This window comes from Mauremys mutica, unplaced genomic scaffold (assembly GCF_020497125.1).
Source record: "Mauremys mutica isolate MM-2020 ecotype Southern unplaced genomic scaffold, ASM2049712v1 Super-Scaffold_100100, whole genome shotgun sequence".
Classification (NCBI taxonomy): Eukaryota; Metazoa; Chordata; order Testudines; family Geoemydidae; genus Mauremys; species Mauremys mutica.
Genome location: NW_025423267.1, coordinates 427,303 through 451,693, shown reverse-complemented (window position 1 = coordinate 451,693; position 24,391 = coordinate 427,303). Strand labels below are relative to the sequence as shown.

At 53.9% G+C, this 24,391-nt stretch overlaps 1 long non-coding RNA gene and 2 other non-coding genes across 3 annotated transcripts; 2 read left to right on the top strand and 1 right to left on the bottom strand.

Moving 5' to 3' along the window:
• The first annotated feature begins 3,721 nt into the window (after nt 1-3,721).
• LOC123359041 lies at nt 3,722-6,518 on the top strand. Its single transcript, XR_006575811.1, has 3 exons — nt 3,722-3,902; nt 4,539-4,627; nt 6,406-6,518. It is a non-coding gene; the product is annotated as an uncharacterized LOC123359041 (long non-coding RNA).
• Nucleotides 6,519-9,351: 2,833 nt separating this feature from the next.
• TRNAR-CCU lies at nt 9,352-9,424 on the bottom strand. The gene has a single exon. It is a non-coding gene; the product is annotated as a tRNA-Arg (tRNA).
• Nucleotides 9,425-15,939: 6,515 nt separating this feature from the next.
• Nucleotides 15,940-16,013, top strand: TRNAT-AGU. The gene has a single exon. It is a non-coding gene; the product is annotated as a tRNA-Thr (tRNA).
• Nucleotides 16,014-24,391: the final 8,378 nt, after the last annotated feature.

Below are 24,391 nucleotides of genomic sequence, written 5' to 3'. Positions count from 1 at the left end.
AGTAAATCCTGTTCTGCTCCTTTCATAGAGATGCCTGGGACACCACCTCACACTGTATCCCTGAGGGGTCAGGCAAATTCTCAGCACCTGAACCGTCTGCCACTCACCTGGTGCCCCATAGATCAGCCATAGCCCTGGTTCTGCTCCTCTCTCTAGGGTGTGAAAGGAGCCAAGTCAGCGACTCCATGGGAGCTACGGGGCTGCAGAACCAACAGAGAAAAAATAGGTGCTCAGCCCCCACTGGCAGCCAGCTCCACTCGCACACTACAGGCCTCGGATCTAAAAGGGGAGTGTGACGTCTGGTGGTCAGAGCGGGGGGCGGGTTTGGTGGTCAGAATTCCTGGGTTCTATCTCCAGCCCTGGGAGGGGAGTGGGGTCTAAAGCAGGGGGACTGGGAGCCAGGACTCCTGGCTTTCATTGGGGAGACTGTTTTTTTCTGTGCTTCCCTCCCTAGAGATCCCAGCCCAGGCCCCTAGTGGAGAGTGAGTGGGAGCCGGGGAAGTTGCTCTCCCACTTCAGAAACATGATTCAACCCCCCCACCCCCAACCGTGGGCTGTTCCATTATGGACCCTGCCCTCCCTAAGGCAGACAGCAGAAGCCCCGCCCGCCAGAATCAAGGGGGGGGGTGTCTAGTTGCCCCCGCAACAAGCCCACTCATGATTGCAAAGAAATCCCACACAGGCCCCTGCTAGGACAGGATCTGCTGCTTCCACCTTTTTCATTATCACCATGAGCTGCTCCCCGCCAGGCACCACACCCCAGTCACACGCCTTTGGTCACTATGCAGCTCAGTAACAATCACTGCCCCGAAGTGACTCCGGTGCAGGCACCCACAGCACGAACTCCCCACACCGGATTCTGTCCACACGCAGAGAATTCTCTCCGCCGGGCTCCTTCGGTTCCTCTCGCTGCTCTCCGTCCTGCCGCCAGACACTGCTCATCTGCATAGCCCCGCCCATGGACACGTGACACCTTCTGTCGTTTTGGTCTCAGGTGAATGAGTTGCCTGCGGGGACTGAGCACGTCACCTCACGTCACAGCCGCCGGGCGGGTATTGTCTGTGAGCCCCGCGCTGGGGGCGGGGCTTCAGGGAGAGACCCAGCCCCATAGACAGACTGGGGTAGGGAGATATTGGGGGAAGGGATGAGGGGATGGGGAGAGGGAGAGACCCAGCCCCATGAAGGGATGAGGGGATGGGGAGAGGGAGAGACCCAGCCCCATAGACCCTTAGGGGCAGGGAGATATTGGGGTCAGGAGGAGAGGGGGTTGGCAGAGACCCAGCCTGGGGTTCAGGGGAAATGGGGTGGGGTGGAGGGAGCTGGGGGAGAGAAGAGACATGTGGGGTGGAGGTTTGTGAAATGTTGGTCCAGGGCATCTGAGTCACTCCCAGGACATGCTGTGCAGGATATTAGGGGCAGGGGAGGGGATGGAGGGAGGAGAGACCCAGCCCCATAGACCCCTAGAGGCAGCGGGATATGGGGAGGTAGGAGAGGGGATGGCAGAGGAGAGACCCATCTCCATAAACCCCCAGAGGCACGAAATGAGGGGAGAAGCGAGGAGGGAAGGATCCAGCCCTATAGACCTGTAGGGGCAGGGAGATATTGGGGGCAGGAGGGGAGAAGGGGGATTGGCAGAGACCCAGCCCGGGGTGCAGCGGAAAGGGGGTGGTTTGGAGGGAACTGGGGAGGAGAAGAAACACATGGCGGGACACACATTTGGACAGGGAAACTGACTCACTTCGAATACATGCAGAACTGGGCAGGGCGGAGGCAGATCATGCTGGTCCCAGGGTAATTTTGGGGGGTTCTGATTCCCCACTCAGGCGGGGGGCTCCCCTCTGGGCTGAGGAGAGCTGGGATGGGACACGCGTGTGTGTGTGTGTGCGTGTGCGTGTGAGAGAGAGAGAGAGAGAGAGAGAGAGAATGGCTGGGGGAGCTGCCTGGGCAGAGGGGCTGGAACCAGGGGCGGCTCCAGGCACCAGCACACCAAGCACGTGGTTGGGGGCAAGCTGCAGGGGGCGCTCTGCTGGTTGCTGCGAGGGCAGCAGGCACCCCCAACCCCTCCCCCACTCTACTCACCCCATTCCCCTCCCAGAGCTGGGGGAGAACCCAGGAGTCCTGGCTCCGAGCCCTGCCCCTCCCCTCCCCTCCCCTCCCCGAGCTGGCCGGAGAACCCAGGAGTCCTGGCTCCCAGCCCTGCCCCTCCCTGAGCTGGCCGGAGAACCCAGGAGTCCTGGCTCCCAGCCCTGCCCCTCCCCTCCCCTCCCCTCCCAGAGCTGGGGGGAGAACCCAGGAGTCCTGGCTCCCAGCCCAGCCCCGCCCCTCCCCCATTCTACCCCCTATCTCCCACTCCCCTCCCAGAGCTGGGGGGAAAACCCTAACCCAAGCCCTGTCCCTCCCCCCTATTTCCATATGGCTCCATCCAACAGACCCCCCCCCCCCAGTGGGGAGAGACGAGGCCAAGGGAGAAGCAGGCAGGGGGGAAACGCTGGGGGCGCAGCACTGCGGGGGGGGGCAGGGCCAAGACCCTGGGACACGCGCCTTCGTGTCAGGAGCCGGAGGGGGGCGGGGCGGGAGTGAGGAGTTGCGTTGGGGGGGAGGTGTCAGGTTGACCCAGGGACCTGCCCTCACCTGGGCTGGAGAGGACGGAGGCGCCCCGGGGCAGGCTGGGAGTTGTAGTTCCTGGCTCGTCTCAGAGCGGAAGTGACGGACAGGTTGCTCAGACAACGCGCCCCCTCCCGGTGCACACTGGGAAGCGTAGTTCTCTCTGTCTCACGCGCGGCCTCTATTGGAGGAGGGGCCGTAACTCGTCACTTCGCCGCGCCCCTCCCCGCTCCCTGATTGGCGGAGAGAGCGCGGGACAGAGACGCAGCGCGTGGAGGGAGGCCCCGGTTCCCTCGACCCCCCCCCACCTCCCGGGCGCGCGCTGCGGCCATTGGGATTCGAATCCCGCTCGCGGCCAGGGGCTGCGCGGCTCAGTCCCCGCGGGCGGCACCAGTGGGACCCGCCCCGGCGCTGCTGGGGGGTCCCGGAGCGGGGGACGCGGCTCGAGGGCAGCCGGCGGGCGGGGCGGGGCGGGGCCGGTCCGAGGGGCGCTGGGGCGGGACGGTGAGTGGCGGCTCCGCACGGGGGGGCCGGGGGCTCCTCAGACCCCCAGTTCCAGGCACCAGGCCCTGCCGCGCCCCTGCCCCGGGAGCAGCCCCGGGCCCGTGGGATCCGGGCTGGGGGGGAGGGCAGAGGCAGCACGGAGTGAAAGGGCTCCACACCCCCCCCCAGCTGGGCCGGGGGGGCAGCAGCGGGGGAGGGGGGGCTGAGCTGCCTGGGAGCAGCCCCACGCGCGGCAGCCTGGGGCCGTGGGGCCAGGCGATGTCCCATCCCGGGTGCGCAGGGAACCAGGGGCGGCCCCAGCCTGTGAGTTGTCGCAGTTCAGGGGCTGCAGCCTCGTCACCCACCCGGTCACTGTCTGAACTTCAGAGCAGCCCAGGATCCACCTCCCCCCTTCCCTGCGGCCCGCCCTGCTCACCCCATCCCCCCTCCTCTGTCGCTCCCCCCCACCCTCACTCACTTTCCCCAGGCGGGGGGGGGCAGGCTCTGGGCTGGATTAACATGGGGGCGAATCAAATCAGGCCATGTCCCTGTGGGGAGGGGGTTTCACTTGTTGATAAAGGGCGGGGGGAGCCCTCAGTGTCTGTCTGATTGTGTCTCTCTCTCCTCAGGATATTGGGGTTGAGTTTCCTGGGTCAGGCGCTGCTGATTCAGAAAAGGATTAGACATTTATATGGACAATATCATCTTAACTTCGCTGGTATACAAAACGTAGAAGTGATATAAATCTTCATGCTTCAGGATATAAGCCTACCACTAACTGATGGGGGTCAGGAAGAAACTTCTCCTATGGGCAGGTTAATCCATAGTTGTTTTTCTATGGGGTTTCTCAGACTTTCCTCTGACACAGCTGGGCCTGTGACTTGCCCTGAAAAATAGATCATTGGTGGGCCTTTATATTAGGGGGCTGATCATTTTTTGTTTTACAGTAGTGTTTAGCTGTCCCAACCAAAATTCAGGGTCCCATTACAAAAACATAGTAAGAGATTGTCCTGTGCCTCAATTACAAGCTAAAGAAATAGACAAGATAGGTAATCAGTAGCATAAAGAAGTATTAACCTCCATTTATAGATGGGGAACTGAGACAGAGATGAAGGACCAGATTTTCAAAGGTATTTAAGTGCTTAAGATGCAAACAGATGCTTAAAGATGCTTTTGAAAATCCCACCAGCAGGTTAGGTGCATAACACCCACCGATTTCAATAGGAGTAAGGCGCCAAACCTAACTTAAGCACTACTGGTCTATTTCCCATTCCAATTTTCACCAAAACCAATACGGTTCTGCTCACTGATGCCTAGAATATTGCTGGAATTTTGGAATTGATTGGATGTGGTGTTCACAAGTTCATGTTACAAACAGAGAAATGCCATCAAGTAGAGTGAAGAACTCACATTACTCAGTAAACAAGTTTTCAAATGTTTTCCTCACACAGATCACTTCTTCAGATAAAGAATATTTCTTCTCCCAACCCGCCCTGCCTCACATGTACAGTACCCCGCAGCAAGAAGAGAGCATGAGAAGGTAATTTTAGGACAGGATTAAGGGCATGGGTGCAAACAAAGTGGTTTAAAAGTGATGGGTGCAGTCAGTCATTACATGATGATGGACACAGTCTGTGACATCATACTCCATTGCTAAAGAAACAATTGTGACATCTCATGCAGAGGAATGTAAACAAGAATCGGGCAGCATTATCTCCTGCAAATATAAACAACTTGTTTGTCTGAGTGATTGGCTGAATAAGATATTATATTATGCCCATAACATCGCAGGCCATAGATGGTCAAAACACCTGGCATTATGGTCACTGCTGTGGTGATGGCACTTTTACATCACTGGTACCTGATGGCCGTAGATGGTCAAACCTTGTGGCTCTGAGTGTCCATATAAGGAAAAATCCCACAAGTAACAGGTGACCAATCTCAAGCGAGTAATAAAGAGATTGTGTGACACATCAGCCAGCCTCTGCCTATAAAGGCTGGAGCTGCCAGTTCAGCTCACAAGCTCCAGAAATTCCAGCAAGAACAGACTGGCTGCCTCCTGTAGGCAAGACTTGAAAGCCAGATGCCTAGCGTGATGGAAACAAATAGAAGGTGCAGAAGCTGTGACAGGTTAGAACACAGGGACCTCTGAAAGGGAGGGATGGAACTAGGATGACCAGATAACAACTGAAAAATCGGGACAGTGGTGGGGGGTAATAGGAGCCTATATAAGAAAAAGCCCCAAATATCAGGACTGTCCCTATAAAATGGGGACATCTGGTCACCCTAGATGGAACATTTTTACAGTTCTTGGCAATAACAACACAGTTACAAAAATTACCATTAGCAATAACAACAAATTCATTGCAGGTGTCCACCTACAATCATTTTTGTCATCATGCCACACCTTTGGCTCAATACCATTGGGGTTTGGGTTAACCTTTTAGGGTTAATCTGTGGCTTCCCTTTGCAAACTTAAGTTCTCTCTTTCCTACTTGTTCTGAAGGATCAAACCCTGATTTTTCTTGCTTAACAGAATTCACTGGCTGATGGGGTGGGCTCTCTTTGCTAACAGCTATTAGCAAGTCTTTCCTCTCCCTGCCAGCCAAATAATTTGCATCAACACAGAAGCACAGACTGCTCACTTAAAGAATCAGAATGGAGAGATTCCTGTTCCAACCCCATTGTCTTCCCAACCTGCTGGCCAAACACAGCCACTTGGTTATAGAGCTGCTCAAGTTTCTTAACAGCTCTTACTCCATCTGAGACCTTTTCAAAGCTCCCCACACTGGAGCTTTCAAAAGGAAAGTCAGTGGATTTTTACATATCTTCCTAACCAGTCTTTAAAGGGTTAAGTAAGTCTGTGAGTTAATTAACTCTTTCTGGCCCTGTCGCCTTCCAATGAGATATTATATTACACCCAAAACGTCACAGGCCATATATGGTCAAAACAGCCGTGGCCAGGCTGGGACCAGGCCGGAGGGAGCCGCTCAGCCAGGAACGAGCTGGAGGGAGCCGCTCAGCTGGGCTGGGCTGGGCCTTGCCGTGCCTCCCTGGAGCCCTCCTCACGCTCCTTTCCCCTGGTACAGCCTTTGTTCCAGCTCAGGTGGTAGCTAGTGGATTTCTCATGATAGCTGCCCCATTTGTTCTCTTCCACCCAGATACAGATAGAAAAGTGATACATTTATACAAATAGGATGACCACACTCAGTAGATTATAAACTTTGTAATGATACCTTACAAGAGACCTTTTGCATGAAGCATAGTCCAGTCACTTTATATTCACACTCATTAGCATATTTTTATAAACTCCTATAGAATGGAACATGACAACAGTGAAGACGACGACAGCGGAGACACCTCCGAAGAAATGCCCCAGAGCCCTTGGGCCGTCACGCTTCAGGAATGTGCGTGAGGTACTAGGAGACCTGGAGATGGGGGGTGTCCTGCTGGCCGTAGGTCAGTGTTGTGAACCCCCAGTTACTAGGCTGAGTTTATCCATCCCCTGGCAATAAAACATTGTCTTGTTTTCACAGCTACTTTTGATCTCCTGGCTTCTACCCCCAACCCTGCTGGCAGGGCATTGTGCAGCACCCTTTCCAGCCCACCTGGGTGCAGGAGATCGAGGAAGAGAGCATCTGCCTTCCAGCTCCATCCCATCTAGAGCAAGTGAGTGGAGGTCTCCAGAGCCATCGCCAGTGTGGTGGGAATGGCCCAGCAATAGGGCTCCCAGCGCTTCCCTTGTAGGAGATTGTTCCCAACGTCGAGAGTCTTTGGGGAGGGCAGAACCTGCCAGGTGCTGAACACCCACAACCGCAAGCAGTGAAATCAGTGGGAACTGAGGGCGACTCCTCCCTCCTAGGATTGGCACCTTGTGAACGAACTTTCATTGAGGACTGTCCGGGTTCTGCTCTTTCTCTGGCCTGGGAGGGAGCGGGGCCTACTGGGGTGGAGGGAGCTGCTCGTCCAAACTAACGGAGAGCCCCATTGCTCTGGGAACATTGGGAGCAGCCTGTGCTGTGAGCTGCTGCCAGTGCGTGTGGACGGCAGCCCCCCCTGCCCTGGGGTGGGGTGTGTGGTGAGGAGGAATTGCCTCAGCAGAGGGGATGTGGACAGGGGAGCAGGCAGGCCCGTTAATGAGAGGCTGCCTTGAGCCCAGACTCATGGCTGTTCCCCATTCAGTTCCAGGATGGAGCGGCTGAAGCGGATGCTGAGGAGGAAGCCTGGGCAGGTGGCTCTGGAGCCAGTAGGGAGCAGCGTCCGTCTGCCCAGGAGGAGAGTGGCCCCTCTGTCCCCGCGGGCGGGGAAGAGACCAGTGGGCAGGCAAAGCGGAGGAGCTCTCTGACCTTCTGGAGGAAGAGAAAGCCACCAGTTCCCTTAGCAGGCCCAGAGGCACCTTCTGGTCCCAAATGGAGGTGGCCCCGAGTGATGCTATGTAGGGACCCAGGAGAGGGCGGGAGCCAGGCAAGGTGGCTCTGCGGCATCCTTTCCAGGAAGCAGAGGAGGCAGCAGCCCAGCCCCAGAGCCCAGCAGAAGCCATCCACCCGCCTGGCCACCGAGGAGCCCCCAGCCAGCCCAGCGCAGGAGCTGGGCGGCTCCGGCACGGGAACCAGCAGGTTCACCTACTCCTGAGGGGCCAGCAGCTCCTCTGTGGGGTCTGACAGCCCTGAGGTTGAAGGCTCCCTCTGTGCAGGTGAGCGGAGACCCTGGGGACAGGGGGAAGGACAGGGGCAGTGGGGGACTAGGAACACCCTGTGCCCATTGGGTCACCAAGGTGCCAGGACTGAGCCACGGGAGCCCCACTAACACCAGTGGGGGTGACACAGCCACACCCTGTGGCAGGGGTTGCTGGGCAGAGTCGGGGGAGCTCCAGCCTTCCCTGATGATGTTGGGGGGGCTGATGGCCACGGGGCCCTGAGGCTGATGGGAGGGGCAGGGTGGGGCCCTCTATACCATGGGGTTCCTTGTTGAGGATGGGGGACATTGAGCCATTTCTCTACACTGCATCCCCCCAGTGGCAGCAGGGATTGTCCTTTCTCCTTCTCTCCCTGGTGCAGAGACCCCCAGTGCCCAGCAGCAGTGGGCTGAGGAAAAGGAAGAGGAGTGGGTTGAGGAGGAGGAGGAGGAAGAAGAGAGGGAGGAGGAGGATGTGTCCCCTGAACAAGACACCATCAGGGTCATCCAGCAGCACCTCCAGGGCAGAGCTGAGGTACAAAAATCCCCCAGCTGCGCTGCCCCCGAGTCTGTCCTGCCTCTTGTTCCATCCCCACCCACGCAGGGGGTCTTGTCCCACAGAATCCATCACCCCCAATGGGGGGAACTTCTCCCCTGTTACCTGGCACCCCAAAGTGGGGGCATTTGTCTCACGCAGGCCAAGGTGTCTGCTCCCCGCAGACACTGTCCCAGTTACAACCCCAGTCTGTGCAGGGCGACACTGGTTTCGGGAAGCGGGGCGGTTTTCCCTGTCCAACTTCATGGGGTTCCTGAGCTGTGGATCTGGTGTAGGTGGGTTGGGGAGGTCCCCACCTAACTGTCTCAGTCTCTCTCCCCCCCCCCCCCCTCCTAGTTGGTGGAGGACAGGACCCAACAGCTCAGCTTCCTCCATGCTGTCCCACGTCTGTGCTTCTTGGCACAGCAGCAGGGGCTGGACTCTCTGGAGCCCCAGGTCTCCAAAGCAGCCCTCGTGGAGAGCATTGCGGTGAGTGGGACCCCGTGTCTGGCCCCTGGGGCGAGGGACCCAGAAATGGGAGGAAAAGTTGGTGGGGCCGGAGGGGGAAGCAGAGGACAGTGGTTCCTGGGGCTGAGGGCTGGGGAGCAGGGAAGGGAGAGCTTCTGACACCGATGGGGAGCCGATAGTGGGGGAGTTGTCAGGCCGTGTCTGCATCAGTCTACGAGCATTGGTATTTTCTTGAAATTTGTCAGACCAACCTAACTAACACCTAACCCACATTTGAACCTCTTTTCACACTCTTGCTCATTCTCAAGGTCTGCTTTGCCTCCAGACAGATCCGTTGTCTTTCAGGACAGCCTTGCTCTTTCTTGTCTGTTTCACTCACTGAGGTGTCGGAGTGAACACTCCCCTTCACTCTATTCTCAGACAAACACTAATATATTAACTGTTTGCTACTGATTTGTGGAGTGGAAGATGCCATTTCTGGGGGATTGTTCCCAAGCTGCAGTACTTTGTGTTCAAACATCTCCCAGCTTCCTTGGAGAAAAATAACACCAGGTTTCTTTGCAATATACATGAAAGAAGGAGATTTTCATCCCAGATGGGACTTGAACCCACAATCTTTGGCTTAGGAAGCCAATGCCTTATCCATTAGGCCACTGGAGCTCTTAATTGCACCTGGAAGAGGGATGGAAATTCCCTCTCATAATTGCACATTCCTCATATTCATTCAGAAGCCAAAAACCCCATTTAATGGCCTTACAGAAATGTCTGCATCCCCTGGCAGTGAGGCAACTGGGCAGGTTGCTGACAGAGCTGAGCACCACCTTTCTGCCAGCCATCTTTAGAGAAGAACCCCACCCTAGAGTCACCCCTCCCTCCTTCAGCACCTCCACGGCTGTGGCTCTGAGTAGCAGTAGGATGATTAGGGGGTGAATCTGGGGCTGGAAGGGGGGTAAGGTCGGCCTGTAAGGAGTAACCAGGTGGGGCAGACCCAGGGGGAGGCTGTGGGCTGCTGGTTGGTTGTTGGGATCCGAGCTCTAGATCAAAGTGGCACAGTGACCTGACCCCAGGGATATAGGGCCGACATAGTGACCCCCTTACTGGCCTCGGTGAACCCCAAACCCTTGTTACTAAGGGCATTGAGGAGTCTCTGTCCATTAATAACTTCTGGGAGCTCCCCAGCAGGCTGCGGGCATCAGCCGCCTCCTGACACACAGGTTGGAGCTGTGCCAGCCGCCCCCTCACTTGCAGGCCCAATGTAAGAAGAAGGAGGCCTGGTGCTGGCAGAAGAGGGTTTTGATTAATCAACCTCTGTGTGATGGGCACAGGAGGGGGAGTTTATGCTCCCCCAGGGATGCCACTGAAGGCTCCTCGTGGGCTCCTCAAGGTCTGCTGGGAGCTGTGATGTTCCCCTTTTGCCGCCTCGAAGGCTCCCTCTTGGACACAGTGGGGTCACCCGCTGGCTGGAAGAGTGTGGGGGCCACGCCGCAAAAGCCTGCCTCTGAGCAGCCATGTCAGGGACTCAGGCTTAATCCAAGTGCAGAATCTTCAGTTGTGTATGTTTCGCTCCTTTCCCACTTCTGTCCAAGCGGCAAGGGAGAAGCGGAGGAGACAGGCCGGCCCGAAGATGCCTCCCTCCCACTTCCCTGTACGCTGTGCAAAGCTCTTGGCCTGCCTCATGCCTCGTCAGGAAAGTGGGGCCATGCGGCCCAAGCCTGAGTCACGTCCGCAGCCTGGCCCGCCCCGGCTGACAGCGCGCAGAGCCGCGCGAGTCAATGGCAGGTCGAGTCGGGAGCCTCGGCTCTTTCCCCTGACAGTCACACACACAGCGCTGCCTAGCGCCCCGAGAGCCTCCCTCGTGTTCTCCCGCAGCAGCCGCCTGCCGGTGTGGGTGGGAAAAGGGGACCAGGAAGCACTGCAGCCTCATTCCAGGACAGGAGGCCCTCGCCACGCCCAGGCCTGCCTCTTGCCTTCAGCCCAGGCAGCCAGAGGTGCCGGGGAGCTGCCTGGCAGGCCGCCGCTTCGCCTCAGCCACCTCTTGCCTCCTGGCCTAGGCTCTCGGTGCTCTGCTGGTCACCGGCTCGCTGGAAGGCCCAGAGGGAAAAGGAACAAGTGCATGGGTAGCAGAGGATGGTTTCAATCCATCGACCTCTGGGCCCAGCACGCTCCCGCTGCGCCACTCTGCTGGCTCTTCATATCTTCACCCAGCCACCACTATCCGGATTAGTGCCTTACACGCTCTCGCACTGGCAGAGAGATGCGCAGGCTGTCACTGAACTGAAGGAGGGAGATCATTTTTTGACAGGTTACGCCGCCTCTTAAAGGTGTTTGTCTGGCTGGGAGCCCTGGTTCCCAGGTCTCTCCTGAGGGAAGAAAGTTTCTGTGCAAAATATCAAAACTTTTAACAGAGAGGAGGGAAAGGCGATGGCCACATGATGGGGCCAGTATGTACCACAACATGGTTCTTCTATGTGGGATGACTCTGAACATTGACTGATCTCCACTCCCTTGGATTTGAAGAGATGTTTAGTTGTGGATTTGGGAACCTATAAGGCTGAAGCAATGTTATGGATGGTGACACTACGATTGAAGGGTTATTTAATGTTGTAGAAATTGTTAAAAACACTGAGCTTAAACTGGAACTGCCTGTTATTAAAGGCTGGTTTCCCCACGTCAGTTCCATAAGCTCTGCTAGAAACACCCTGGCTTCTCTCCTGCCTCGGTGGGAACTGGAGGGAATCGTCCCCTGCTGCCCTTGGCTCCAGGTTGGTTTTTCTGGGGAGGGGGCGTGGAATTGATTTGTTCGCTGTTGAGAAGGGAGCCAGGCCAGTTCTCAGAGAACGAGAACTCCCAGCATCTTCCCAGCCCAGCCCAGGCTGCTGCCCTGTCCCAGCCTCTGTTCCCCCGGGGGCCCTGCGTGTTTGACTCTAGAGCAGGCCGGGAGCAGCAGCTGAGGCAGAGGACAGCCTGGGCCGGGCAGATAAGAAGAAGTTCAGCAAGCAAAAAAGGTAAAATGGCAGGGGAGTATTACCTTGGACTCGACGGTATTTCTCCATTGGTCTGTCTGCTTTGGGGCAGGGACAATAACACGTCCTGCTGCATTCGTTATTTCAAAGGGCAGTTTAGGATTTTCATTCTCACGGTGCATAAAGCAGGACTCAACCTTTGGCGAAAACTAAACAAGCTGCTCACAGATTCTGTCAGCCCCAATGAGCCATTTGGTGTGAGAGCTCAGACCTGCCCCGTCCCAGAGGAAGGGGGTCATCTGTGTGGGGACTGGAGCACTGACCTACCCACTCGTAACTCTCAAACATTCATTAACTCTATTATCAGTGCCTGTGAGTGTTATTTAAACCATAAGAAAAACCACACTGGGCTAGACCAAAGGCCGATCTAGCTCTGAATCTTGTCTTCTGACAGTAGCCAATAGCAGGTGCCCCAACAACCAGTCAACAAGGCCCCACTGGGAATTGAACCCAGGATCTCCTGTTTACAAAACAAATGCTTTAGCCAGCGAAGCCATGGTGCCTGTGGGTGGCTAAAATATACTGTCTGCCCACATCTGACTCCCTGCCATTGCCACTGGGGCCTGACAAGCTTTGCTTGTGTTTGGATTCTGCAAAGCAGAGGAACAGGTGACGTTTTCCTTACAAGTTGTGTGTGAGTGAATCTTTGGCCAGGTCTGCACTACAAAGTTGTTTCAGCAGAATTATATTGCTCAGGTGTGTGAAAAACACACAACGCTACCTCGGTCGGCAGCTTGTGGCTGGTGTACACACTGCAATGCCACGTCTGGCGACAAAACTGCCCTGTTTTGGTGACAAAATAAAACAACTTTGATGAGAAGTCTAAAGCTTTTTGCAGCAAACTTAAAGTGAGAGAGTGTCAGTGTGGACACTGCTGTTCATTATATCACCATAACTGGCCTCCTCCAGTATCCCACAATGCCCGCTGTGAACTCGCCTGCCCTGCATTCCTGCTAATGAGCCCTGGGCCCCTCCCCTTTCATCGCTCTGGGAAGTTCAGACAGCTGAGCCTGCTGCTCTGCTACGGCAGCCAGGAGCAAATCACCGCCATGGAATGCTGCTCTCTCCCACACTGTGAACACAGCAGGACGGCGGGAACTTCCTTACATTGGGGGGGCACCGGCATCCAAACTGTGATGCCTTCATGACACCCCTTCCCTCCAGGAGGCTCTTACCTTCTAAATAGGGACTTCTGTTTTCTAGTAAAATCACTGAAAGAGAAGGAGAAAACTCGAAAGAGGTTCCTCCTGGCGCTCACGTACGTGAACCCGAATACTCTCTCAGTCCTCAAAGAGAGACCTGGAGAAGGAGACTTGCTGAAGCAAAGCCACAGGGGTCTCTGAGGTTTCCCTGGCCCCTCACCCCTCTCCTGCCTGCCTGATGTCAGCATCTCTCTGTGAAGTCACCACCTCCCCACCAATAGTCTGAGGTCCTGCAAAAGGCCTTTGTGATGTCACTGCCACACCCCTCCCTTGCTGTGCTAATGTCCTGCCCCTGGCCAGGCACTGTGGAGGTTTGAGCTACTCCCTGTGGATCACCCCACTCAAGGAGCGTTCGTTCTAGGCAGCAAGCCGGCTAGACAGGGAAACATCAGATGCTGCTCCCAATGCCACACTCAGTTTTTCAGAAATTAGTCGACTTTATGGCCAGAAGGGACCGTTAGAGCATCTAATCTGACCCCCTGCATATCACAGGCCTCCTGTATGACACAATAGCTACTTTTGGAGCAAACACATTCCAGAAAGGCATCTAGTCTTCATTAAATGACATCAGGAGATGGAGAATCCACCACTTTCCTTGGTAGCTTGTTCCTGTGGTGAATCATCCTCATTGTTGAATATTTGTGCCTTAGTTGTAATATGAATTTGTCTCTTTTCACCTTCCAGCCATTGGGTCTTGTTATGCCTTTCTCTGCTCAATTAAAGAGCCCTTTAATACCCAATCTTTTCTCTCCATTAAGGCCCTTCAACACTTCAGTGAAGTCACTTTTCATTCATGAAGGACCCCCCGCCCCCGAATTGCCACCGAAGACCCAGAGCTGAAGAATCTCCGGGGGCCCAGGCCCCACGAGAGTTTTCCAGAGCCCCCAGAGTTAGTGAAGGACCCCACTCCAGGAGCCCCAAAACACTCTTGTGGGGGGCCCTGTGGGGCCCAGGGCAAATTGCCCCACTTACCCCCCGGGCAGCCCTGATGGGTCCTGGAGCTACTGATATTTCAGGACTCCTGTGAGACTTTCAGCTGGTTGGTTTGCACTCTGCTCTCATTGCTTCCCTCTCGGGACTCTCTCTTCTTCTCCCTCTCTGCTGCTCTCCTCCCCTAGACATTGAACCCAGCCGTTGCTGCTGCTAACACCAACTGGCAGAAGAGCCTATAAGCCCCTTGCCTGAGGGGAGGCCAATGCATGTGGGGGGCCATAAGCTATATGATATTTTCTGTCTTATTCTCTATCCCTTTCTTAATGATTCCCAAGATTCTCTTTGCTTTTTTGACCGTTGTTGCACACTGAGTGGATGTTCTCAGAGAACTATCCGCAGTGACTCCAAGATCTCTCTTGAGTGGCAACAACTATTTTTGGCCTCGTCATTTTATATGTATAGTTGGGATTATGTTTTCCAATGTGCATCACTTTGCATTTACCAACAAATCTGTCATTTTGTTGCCCTTTCACCCAGTTTTGTGAGATCTTTTTGTAACTCTTCGCAGGCTGCTTTGGACTTAACTTTCCTGAGTATTTTTGGATCATCTGCAAATTTAGCCATCTCGCTGTTTACCCCTTTTTCCAGATCATTTATGAATATGTTGAATAGCACTTGTCCCAGACCCCGTGGGGGGCACCACTATTGACCTCTCTCCATTTTGAAAACTGACCATTTATTCCTACCTTGTAACCAGTTATTTACCCATGAGAGGACCTTCCCTCTCATCCCATGAGAGTGTAATAGAGCAGAATAGGGCTTCCTTGGGAGGGGGAGTGAACTGAGAATATATCAGGGGGTTGTGCACATTTACTGTCCTGGTGAAAAAGTGTGTCTGATACCCAGTCTTTGCTGCTCCTGCCGGCTGTGACTGCTGAGGACATTTTCCTTCTCTCCTCCAGGGTCTCCCTTCTGCCAGAGTCTCAAAAAGTCAAGCTGCCCTGCAGACTATGGCAGAGCAGTTTGGTAATAGGCTGCAGGACTCACCACATAAGAATGTAGCTGCTGTAGCACCTTGACTGTCCATGGGCCAAATCCTGCAGCCTTGGCAGCCCTGGATAACCTCCCACTGATGGTGATGGGAATTGAGCCTTTGTAACTAGCTGCTGGTACCTGAGGTCTCAGCTATGGATTAAACTGGTGGCAAACACAGTTTCAGCCAAAGAAGTGAAGGATGTAAGTGAAAGAGCAAAGCCGGCCATCCGGGGAGCTGCTGCAGTCCCATCACCACAGCTGGAAGGGAGAAGAGGAAAAACTCCCTAAAGTGCTGGGAGCAGCCCCGAGAAAAGGAAGTTTGTCAGTGAGATCAGTAGCAATAACTGTGAAATGAAGGAGTGCTTTGTCCTCTGTGCCGACATGGTTGAATTGTGTTACTGTACTGTGAGAATAAGCTTTAAAATATCCTGCTCTAATTTCAGGATGGGTCTGTAACCATAATCAGTCTCTGTGGGAAGTGGCCTCTGGATAGTGATCTTTGGGAAGAGCTGGCTGAAGAGCCTTCCTACTCACCAGAAGATCCTGGCTTGGCCTGCCAGTTCTTCCTTGCTGAACCTGGCTTTTCTGTCAGGCTCCTTTCTTTTATTTCTTCTAATGAAAAGAAAAGACCTCACTGCACAATCCTTGTTCAAGACACAGAGACCCTTTCTTGCAGCTAAGTCTTGTGGAAAGTGTTAAGTGGTAAATCTGGAGCTGATGGAAAGGTTACCATGACTCAAGTTGAGCTGAAGCTGCTGTGAGTGAAACACAGAGCACTAATCAGTATCTGATCATGGCAGCTTGTGGGAGAAGTGCATGTTAGAAGCCCTCTGTCAGCTCAGCTGTGGCTTTCCATGCACAGAGAGCCAGACAGCAAAAAGTCTGCAAGTCTTGAAGAAAATGGGGAATGTCTGTACTTTGGAATTTGAAGGTGTAGTCTTGGACCATCAAGTGTAGTGGTTGCAAAGGCTCTTTTGGGGAAGGCACCATGGCTTAGCTGGCTAAAGTGCTTGTCTAGTAAACAGGAGATCATGGGTTCAACTCCCAGTGGTGCCTTGCTCTATAGCTTTCATCTCCTTTGCTCACATTTTCCTGTGTCTTTCTAGGAAACAGAAGAGACCTCCCTTGACAATCCAAGCTTTATCTCTCTCTTCCACCTCCACCTACAGACACCACCACACCAAGTGACTGAAGAGCTGATCAAAGGGGAGACCCCAGCTGAAAAGCAACCAGCCAACCTGTGGTGAGAAGCATCTAACTTTATAAGGGCACTGAAAGGGTTAAGATCAGCTTAGAATGTGTTTTGCTTTTATTTCACAATAAGGACTAAGAGATCTTAGGACTAAGAGATTTATTTGGGCATAAGCGTTCGTGGGTCAAAAACCCACTTCTTCAGATGCATGGAGTGAAAATTGCAGATACAGGCATAAATATATATTGGAACATAACATGAAGGGAGTTACCTTACAAGGGGAGAACCAGTGTTGAAGGCCAATTCAGTCAGGGTGGATGTGGTTCACTCCCAATAATTGATGGGGAGGTGTCAATACCAAGAGAGGGAAAATTGCTTTTGTGGTGAGCCAGCCACTCCCAGTCCCTATTCAAGCTCAAATTAATGGTGTTAAGTTTGCAAATAAATTGTAACTCTGCAATTTCTCTTTGAAGTCTGTTTTTGAAGTTTTTTGAATGGCTACTTTTAAATGTTAGTGAATGTGAAAGTGTGAATGTGTTAGTGAATGTGTAAATGGATTATTGCTTGTGCAAGTCCCATATGGTCTAGTGGTCAGGTTTCCCAGTTTTTTACCTAGGTGGCTTGGGTTCAATTCTTAGGCCTGGTCTACACTAGGCGTTTAAATCGGTTTTAGGAGCGTAAAACCGATTTAACGCCAAAACCGTCCACACTAGGAGGCACCTTATATCGATTTTAATGGCTCTTTAAACCGGTTTCTGTACTCCTCCCTAACGAGAGGAGTAACGCTAGTATCGGTATTAACATATCGGATTAGGGTTAGTGTGGACGCTGATCGATGGTATTGGCCTCCGGGAGCTATCCCACAGTGCACCAGTGACCGCTCTGGACCACAATCTGAACTCGGATGCAGTGGTCAGGTAAACAGGAAAAGCCCCGCGAACTTTTGAATATTTCCTGTTTGCCCAGCGTGGAGCTCCGATCAGCACGGGTGGCGATGCAGTCCGAAATCAAAATAAAAAAAAGAGCTCCCGCATGGACCATGCGGATGTGATCGCTGTAAGGGCAGGCAAATCCGTTCTATCCGTTCTATCAGCGCTCCGTTACAGAAGATGAAATTCAGAATCCTTTTTTAAAAATCTCCAGACAGACGCCATAGCAGGGACTCAGCGCACTGCAGCGTGACAAGCGTAACGGAAAGCCAAAGAATCAAATGGATGCGCATGGACTGGAGGACTGAAGCTATCCCACAGTTCCTGCAGCCTCCTAAAATTATTTGCATTCTTGGCTGAGCTCCAAATGCTTCTAGGGTCAAACACAGTGCCCGCGGGTCAGGGCATAGCTTGGCAATCTACTCACCCACCCCCCACCCACCCCCAGAAGCGAAAGGTAAAACAATCCTCTGACTCTTTTACATGTCACCCTATCTTTACTGAATGCTGCAGATAGACGCGATAGTGCAGCACTCAACACCAACATCCTTGCTCCCCCCCCACCATGGGTGGCTGATGGTACAAAAGGATGGAAATCCATCCTCATCATCAGCATAAGCTGATCGTACAAAATGATGGAAATCCATCCTCATCATCAGCCTCAGCTGATGGTACAAAAGGACTGGTAACTGTCCTCGTCATCAGCCTATTGGCCCTAATTTTTTCTGGTGGATGGATGGTGCAATATGGCTGGTAACCATCCTCATCATAGCAACAGGGGGCTGAGCTCCATCAGCCCCCACCCTTCATGTGTAAAGAAAAGATTCAGTTGCCCCTGGACTAGCAGCGGGATGCTGGGCTTCTCTCCTACACACTGCTTAATGTCCTGTCTGGACTATCATAGCAGCTGGAGGCTGCCTTCCACTCATTTCTCACTAACAAGTCAGTGTGTCTTATTCCTGCATTCTTTATTAATTCATCACACAAGTGGGGGGACAATGCTACGGTAGCCAAGAAAGGCTGGGGGAAGAACGGAATCAACAGGTGGGGTTGTTACAGGAGCACCCCCTGTGAATAGCATACAGATAATAATTTCTGCGGGCTCTGACACAGAGCAGGTGGTTCTCTAGCACACTTGCCTATATTAGGCAGCACTGATTTTATTTTTAGATACCAAAAAGGAGGGATTGACTCAGGGAGTCATTCCCAATTTTTGCTTTTGTGCCCCTGGCTGATTGGCCAGGGGCACTTATGACAGCAGCCAATAGTACAAAACGATGGAAGGTGCAATATGGCTAGTAACCACTCTTGGCTTTTGCGCCCCTGGCTGATTGACCAGGGGCACTAGCAGCAAATGGTACAAAAGGACTGGTAGCCATGATCATCCTCAGTTCCAATTTATGGAAGGGTTTGGATGGTACAATATGGCTAGTAACCATCTCTGCTGTCATGCAAAAGCAAAAGCATGCTTCTGTGTAGCGCTGCTGAATCGCCTCTGTGAGCGGCATCTAGTACACATACGGTGAGAGTCACAAACGGCAAAAAAAGCTCCATGATTGCCATGCTATGGCATCTGCCAGGGCAATCCAGGGGAAAAACAGGCGCGAAATGCTTGTCTGCCGTTGCTTTCCCAGACGAAGGAGTGACTGACGACATTTACCCAGAACCACCCGCGACAATGATTATTGCCCCATCAGGCACTGGGATCTCAACCCGGAAGTTCCAAGGGGCGGGGGAGGCTGCGGGAACTATGGGATAGCTAGGGAATAGCTACCCACAGTGCAACGCTCCAGAAATCGACGCTAGCCACGGACCATGGACGCACACCACCGATTTAATGTGCTTAGTATGGCTGCGCTCCACCCGATTTTATAAATTCTGTTTTACAAAACCGGTTTATGCAAATTCGGAATAATCCCGTAGTGTAGACGTACCCTTAGTGTGGAAGCAGTCCAGAGCTTTTGCTCAGAGGGGAGGCAGGAAATGAAAGGAATGGGAAGGGATCCTACCAGCAGGGGAGTTGGACAGTGTTTGGAGGGGATCCCAGAAGTGGGGATGGGGGGCAGACATCTGAAGGGAGATCAGGAAAGGATTCCAGCTGTGTGGGAAGTTGACACTCTGGAGAGCACAGGCCTGGCATGGGGAGTGGGAAGAATGACTCTGTCCCTCTAAACTCACCACCGGCAGACTAGGCAGGCTTGGAAGAATTATGTGTTTGTTGGTGAATGTCAATTTCTGTGGAAACACACGATCCAATGGCAAAATATTTCCATCAATAATAATCAAAATTGACAGACGGGCAAAGTAAGAAACATGCTGCTTGAGAACGTGTCCTGTTCTAATCCTATAGGGGTCCCTTCTGCCTTAGACACCACCCTGTGGGCGTTTCATTTCCCTCCCCATTTTCACACAGAGACACAATTTCCTTGGCATGGATCCACGAACAGCAAAACCTCCCTGTGTCTCTTGTCTGAGCCAGGACATTCGATTCCATTGAAACCTTCTTTCCTGCAATGGCAATGGTCAGACAGAGGGGATGCGGCCACCTTCAACCCCCGCCCCCCGGCAGTGAGATATTCCCTCTCCTCTTCATGCTGCTGTTGTTATTCCATGAGTCATCAAGGATGGAATAAAAAGCTGAGTTTACTCCAGGGTGAGGAAAGAAAGGAGCCACCAACTCCCTGAAAAATCTCAGTGCCCAGAGAAAACCTGCCCTGCTATTGGAATCACAGAGGTGCTGGCGATATGACAGGAAAAGGGACTGTCTGAATTCCCAAGGCAGGGAATGAACAATCTACAGCAGCATCATTAACCACAAACACACTCTAGCCATGCTCCAGCCAGCAGGGAAATGGGCAGGAATTCTTGCTGTTCAGCCATGGCCACACGTACAGAGCTGCACAGCAGTGAGTGTGCTGGGGAAGCTGGTCTGAGCAAACCATTGGAAATGACCCTTCAGTGAGAACAGAACCAGAGTGTAGAAAGGCCCCTGTGTTAAGTGGGTGTGATGAGGGCTTAGGGAGCTGAGCTGACACCATAGGGGTTTTTCTGTGGAGGTTTGATTCTTGCCAGCTAGGCAAGGCTGATGTGTGGTTTCTTCATGGCTGCACTTTCAGTGATGCAGGTTTCTCTATCCCATTGTTCCATAATTATAATCAGCCAATCAGAACCTCTCCATAGACCCCTTACACGACAACCTTTCTACCATATTGGCTGCAAATATAGAACAGTGGTCGCAACGGTGATCTATCCAGTTACAGATTATGTCAATAACGTCACAGGAGCTGACACGGCATCAGTGAGACTGATACTGGAATACTGTCTCCAGTTCTGGTGTCCTCATTTGAAAAAGATGTTGTGAAATTGGAGCTGGGGCAGCAAAGAGCCACCAAATGTTCTGAGGGCTGGAGAAAAATGCCTTCTAGGGAGCTATTGAAAGAGCTCAACCTGTTTAGCTTATCAAAAGAAGATTGAAAGGTGACTTCATTGAAGTGTTGAAGGGCCTTAGTGGAGACAAAAGATTGGGTATGAAAGGGCTCTTTAATCGAGGAGAGAAAGGCATAACAAGACCCAATGGCTGGAAGGTGAAAAGAGACAAATTCATATTACAACTAAGGCACAAATATTCAACAGCGAGGATGATTCACCACAGGAACAAGCTACCAAGGAAAGTGGTGGATTCTCCATCTCTTGATGTCATTTAATGAAGGCTAGATGCCTTTCTGGAATGTGTTTGCCCCAAAAGTAGCTCTTGAGTCATACAGGAGGCCTGTGATATGCAGGGGGGCAGATTAGATGCTCTAATGGTCTCTTCTGGCCATAAAGGCGACTAATTTCTGAAATATTGAGTGTAGCATTGGGAGCAGCGTCTGATGTTTTCCTGTCTAGCTGGCTTGCTTCCTAGAAGGAACGCTCCTTGAGTGGGGTGATCCACAGGGAGTAGCTCAAACCTCCAAAGTGCCTGGCCAGGGGCAGGACATTAGCACAGCAAGGGAGGGGTGTGGCAGTGACATCACAAAGGCCTTTTGCAGGACCTCAGACTATTGGTCAAAGGTGGTGGGGAGGTGGTGACCTCACAGAGAGATGCTGACATCAGCCAGGCAGGACAGGGGCGAGGGGTCAGGGAAACCTCAGAGACCCCTGTGGCTTTGCTTCAGCAAGTCTCCTTCTCGAGGTCTCTCTCTGAGGACTGAGAGAGCATTTGGGTTCAGGTACGTGATCGCCAGGAGGAGCCTCTTTTGAGTTTTCTCCTCCCCTTTTCCTGATTTTACTAGAAAACAGCCATCCCTGTTTAGAAGGTAAGAGCCTCCTGGAGGTTTGAAACCTGTTCAGTCTGATCCATCTGGTGACCGTTGAATTCTAGGCATGGAAACCACGAGCTTAAGGAGGCAGAATTTTATTCTGCACCTGGGATTTTGTCCCTTAGAATCACTGGGGACATTAGGGTTTGTCCTTTTTGTTTCATCTTTTCCTCCATCCATCCCTTCCTCCTTTCTCTTTGTCTCTTGCTTCTTTTGTCCTTTCTCCTGTTCCCCTCCCAACACCAGGAGGGGTGTGTGTGTGTGTGTGTGTTGCGGGGGAGCAGTGTGGTTTTTCCCCGTATAGCCAGCACCAGACCTGGCACCATCCCCAGCTCTGCCCCCTTCCTGCCACTGCGACCCCATCTCACCTCCTGACCCTGGCTGGGCGCCCCTGGCCCCTCATAGCAGGGGGCTGTGCAGGAGGGTGCAGGGGGGTCTCCTTGCAACCATGAGTGGGTGTCTGGTGGGTGCTGTCACCTCCGCCAGAGACCCCCAAGAAACTCACTAGCTTCCTCCACATGTGGGGAGGGGCTCCTACTTTCTGACTTGGGTGGGGGGAGATTCCATTATGTCAGAGCCCGTGGAGGGAGGGGTTCAAATCACGAGTCTGAGTGGCAGGGCAACCCCCTCCCCGAGTCAGATTCTGGTAGGGGGCTGGGCTGGGATCTGTAGGGAGGGAGACACAGGAAAAAGCAGCCGCCACAATGGAACCCAGGAGTCCTGGCTCCCGGTCCCCCTGCTATGACCTCTAGACCCACCTCTGCTCCCAGAGCCAGGGATAGAACCCAGAGGTCCCTGGCGCCCAGCCCCCCTCTCTGCTCTGACCACTAGACCCCACTCCTCTTTTAGGCTTGCTGCCTCTTCTATCCACCCACCCCACCTGTCCATCCCTTTGCTGCAGGTTTCTGGGGTGTCACCCCTGCTCTGCGCTCCCCCAGTGCAGCCCAAGGCCTTTCCTCCCCCAACCACACATCCTCTCCCCCCTTGTGCTGGATCATCTGCTTGGCCCCCCACCTCCTCTCGGGATGCGCTGTGCGGCGTGGCTGGGGATTGTGCAATGGCCCAGCACCAGGCAACGCAGAACGGACACCACAGGCCCTGCCCTGCCCCACCGCACTGGAGCTGCCTTCCAGGTGCATTGGAGCCCAGCGCCCTGCACCTGTTCCCTCCTGCCCCACAAGAGGGTGAGCTGCAGTCCCCACCACGCTCCGCAGAGGGGAGAAGGGTCAAGCCAACCAGCCCATTTAGGATGGGGGAATCAACACCCTTTTTTCTGCACAGCCACTGACCATCAGCAGGATTCCTCCTCCCTCCTGTGCCTCAGTGCAATTAAATCTCCACACCTAGTCAGCTGGTCCATCCGCTGCACCTCAATCCCCCATGCCTGAGCCTCCCTGCCAAAGCCCTGCACCTGGCTCCAGAGAATTAAGTCTCACATCTCACTGGGAGCTCGACTTCTGTGCCCAGAGAGTCTCAACCCCCCTCAGTATATGACCTGAATTTGAGAAACACAGTGTCCGTCTTCTCTAAAGAAGTACTTGGAGAGATTTTCTCTTGTGTGACCACGTGGCCTAATGGATAAGGTGTCTGACTTCGGATCAGGCGATTGAGGATTCAAGTCCCTTCGTGGTTGTGTTTGTTCAGTTTTACCTTTGGGCTGAACGTCCTGCTCCCTTCAGGGCTGGAACCTCTTCTTGGCCGCTCAGGCCAATGCTCTGGCTTCAGCTAGAGCCCCGGGAAGGAGTTGGGGGGTGGGCGTCACAAAGGCTGAGACATGAGCCCCAGGCGCTTCCAGTCTCGCCTTTGCCCTTCCTGACTTGCCAAAGAAAATGGGCGGCTGCCCGGGCTAGAGTGTGGAGCAGTTTCCCTCTTCCAAGTGTGCGCCTGTCCCTGTGCTGGAGGGGGGTTGCTACATAGCGCCTTGGGAGCCTGGGTGTTTCTCTGCTTCTTGCCAGCTGGGGAAAAGCCTCTTGGGGAAAAATCTCCTGCCCCACTGCCAAAGTGAGCACCTGGAGTGGGAACGGTAAGAGGCCCCACCAAGGGGGCTGGCCCTGCTTTCCTACCGTCTTCTGATGTTGGCCACAGAGCATCAGCAGCCGCCCTGCATGCTGGTCTGTGGGTGGCCTTCAGTGGGGGTTTGGCATGGAAGGGAGCAGGCTGGCTAGGGGTCTTTGTCGCTGTCTGCTGGCCACGCATAGGCATGGTCCTGCCCTCCTCTGAACAGCCAGAGTGAGTCTGTGCTTAGAAAGCAGAGACACAGGAGACTCAAGACAAGAGGGTGAGAAAGATTGAGAAAGGACCTATGCAGACAGCCCACACTACAGGGACACTGCCTGGTTAAGGGATGTGGAGGCACCAAATTGCCCCAAATTTCCCGGTGCCCTACGCAGCTGGGTACTGCTCCAGCGGCGACCTCGATCCCCCGACTGGCTGAGCCGGCCAGGAAAGCTGCCCCTGCCCCTGCTCCACCTCTTCCCACAGCCCCCCACCCCTGGTCTGCCCCCACCCCCCTCTTCCCTCCCCGCTCCACTCCATCCACCCCCCACTCCGCTCCTTCCCCTGAGCTACACCCCAGTGGACAGCAGGAGGGATCAGGCGCACCCGGCACTCACCGGGCGGTGGGAAATGGAACGACCTGGTCCCAGCCTGCTCTGCTCCACCAGCTCCCAGCCGCACCACTGGTGAGTGCTGGGGGGGTGTTTCCCCCGCCAAGTTCCAAGGCTGGGAGCAGAGTGCAGCAGGCTGGGGACGGATCACTCCACTTTCCGCCGCCCCGTGAGTGTGGGGTCAGGCCTGCCCTGCAATTACCGGGCGGCGGGAAGTGGAGTGACCTGGCCCCAGCCCGCTCCGCTCTGCCAGCTCGGGCTGGGGGACAGGGGTGCAGTGTAGGGCACCAAAATGTCTAGGGACAACCCTGAATAGATCATTTTCCCACAGGGACCGATGGCTGTTAGAATAGAGATATTCAGGCTGCCTGCACAGGCCTAGACTTTAAGAACTGCGGTGTCAGAG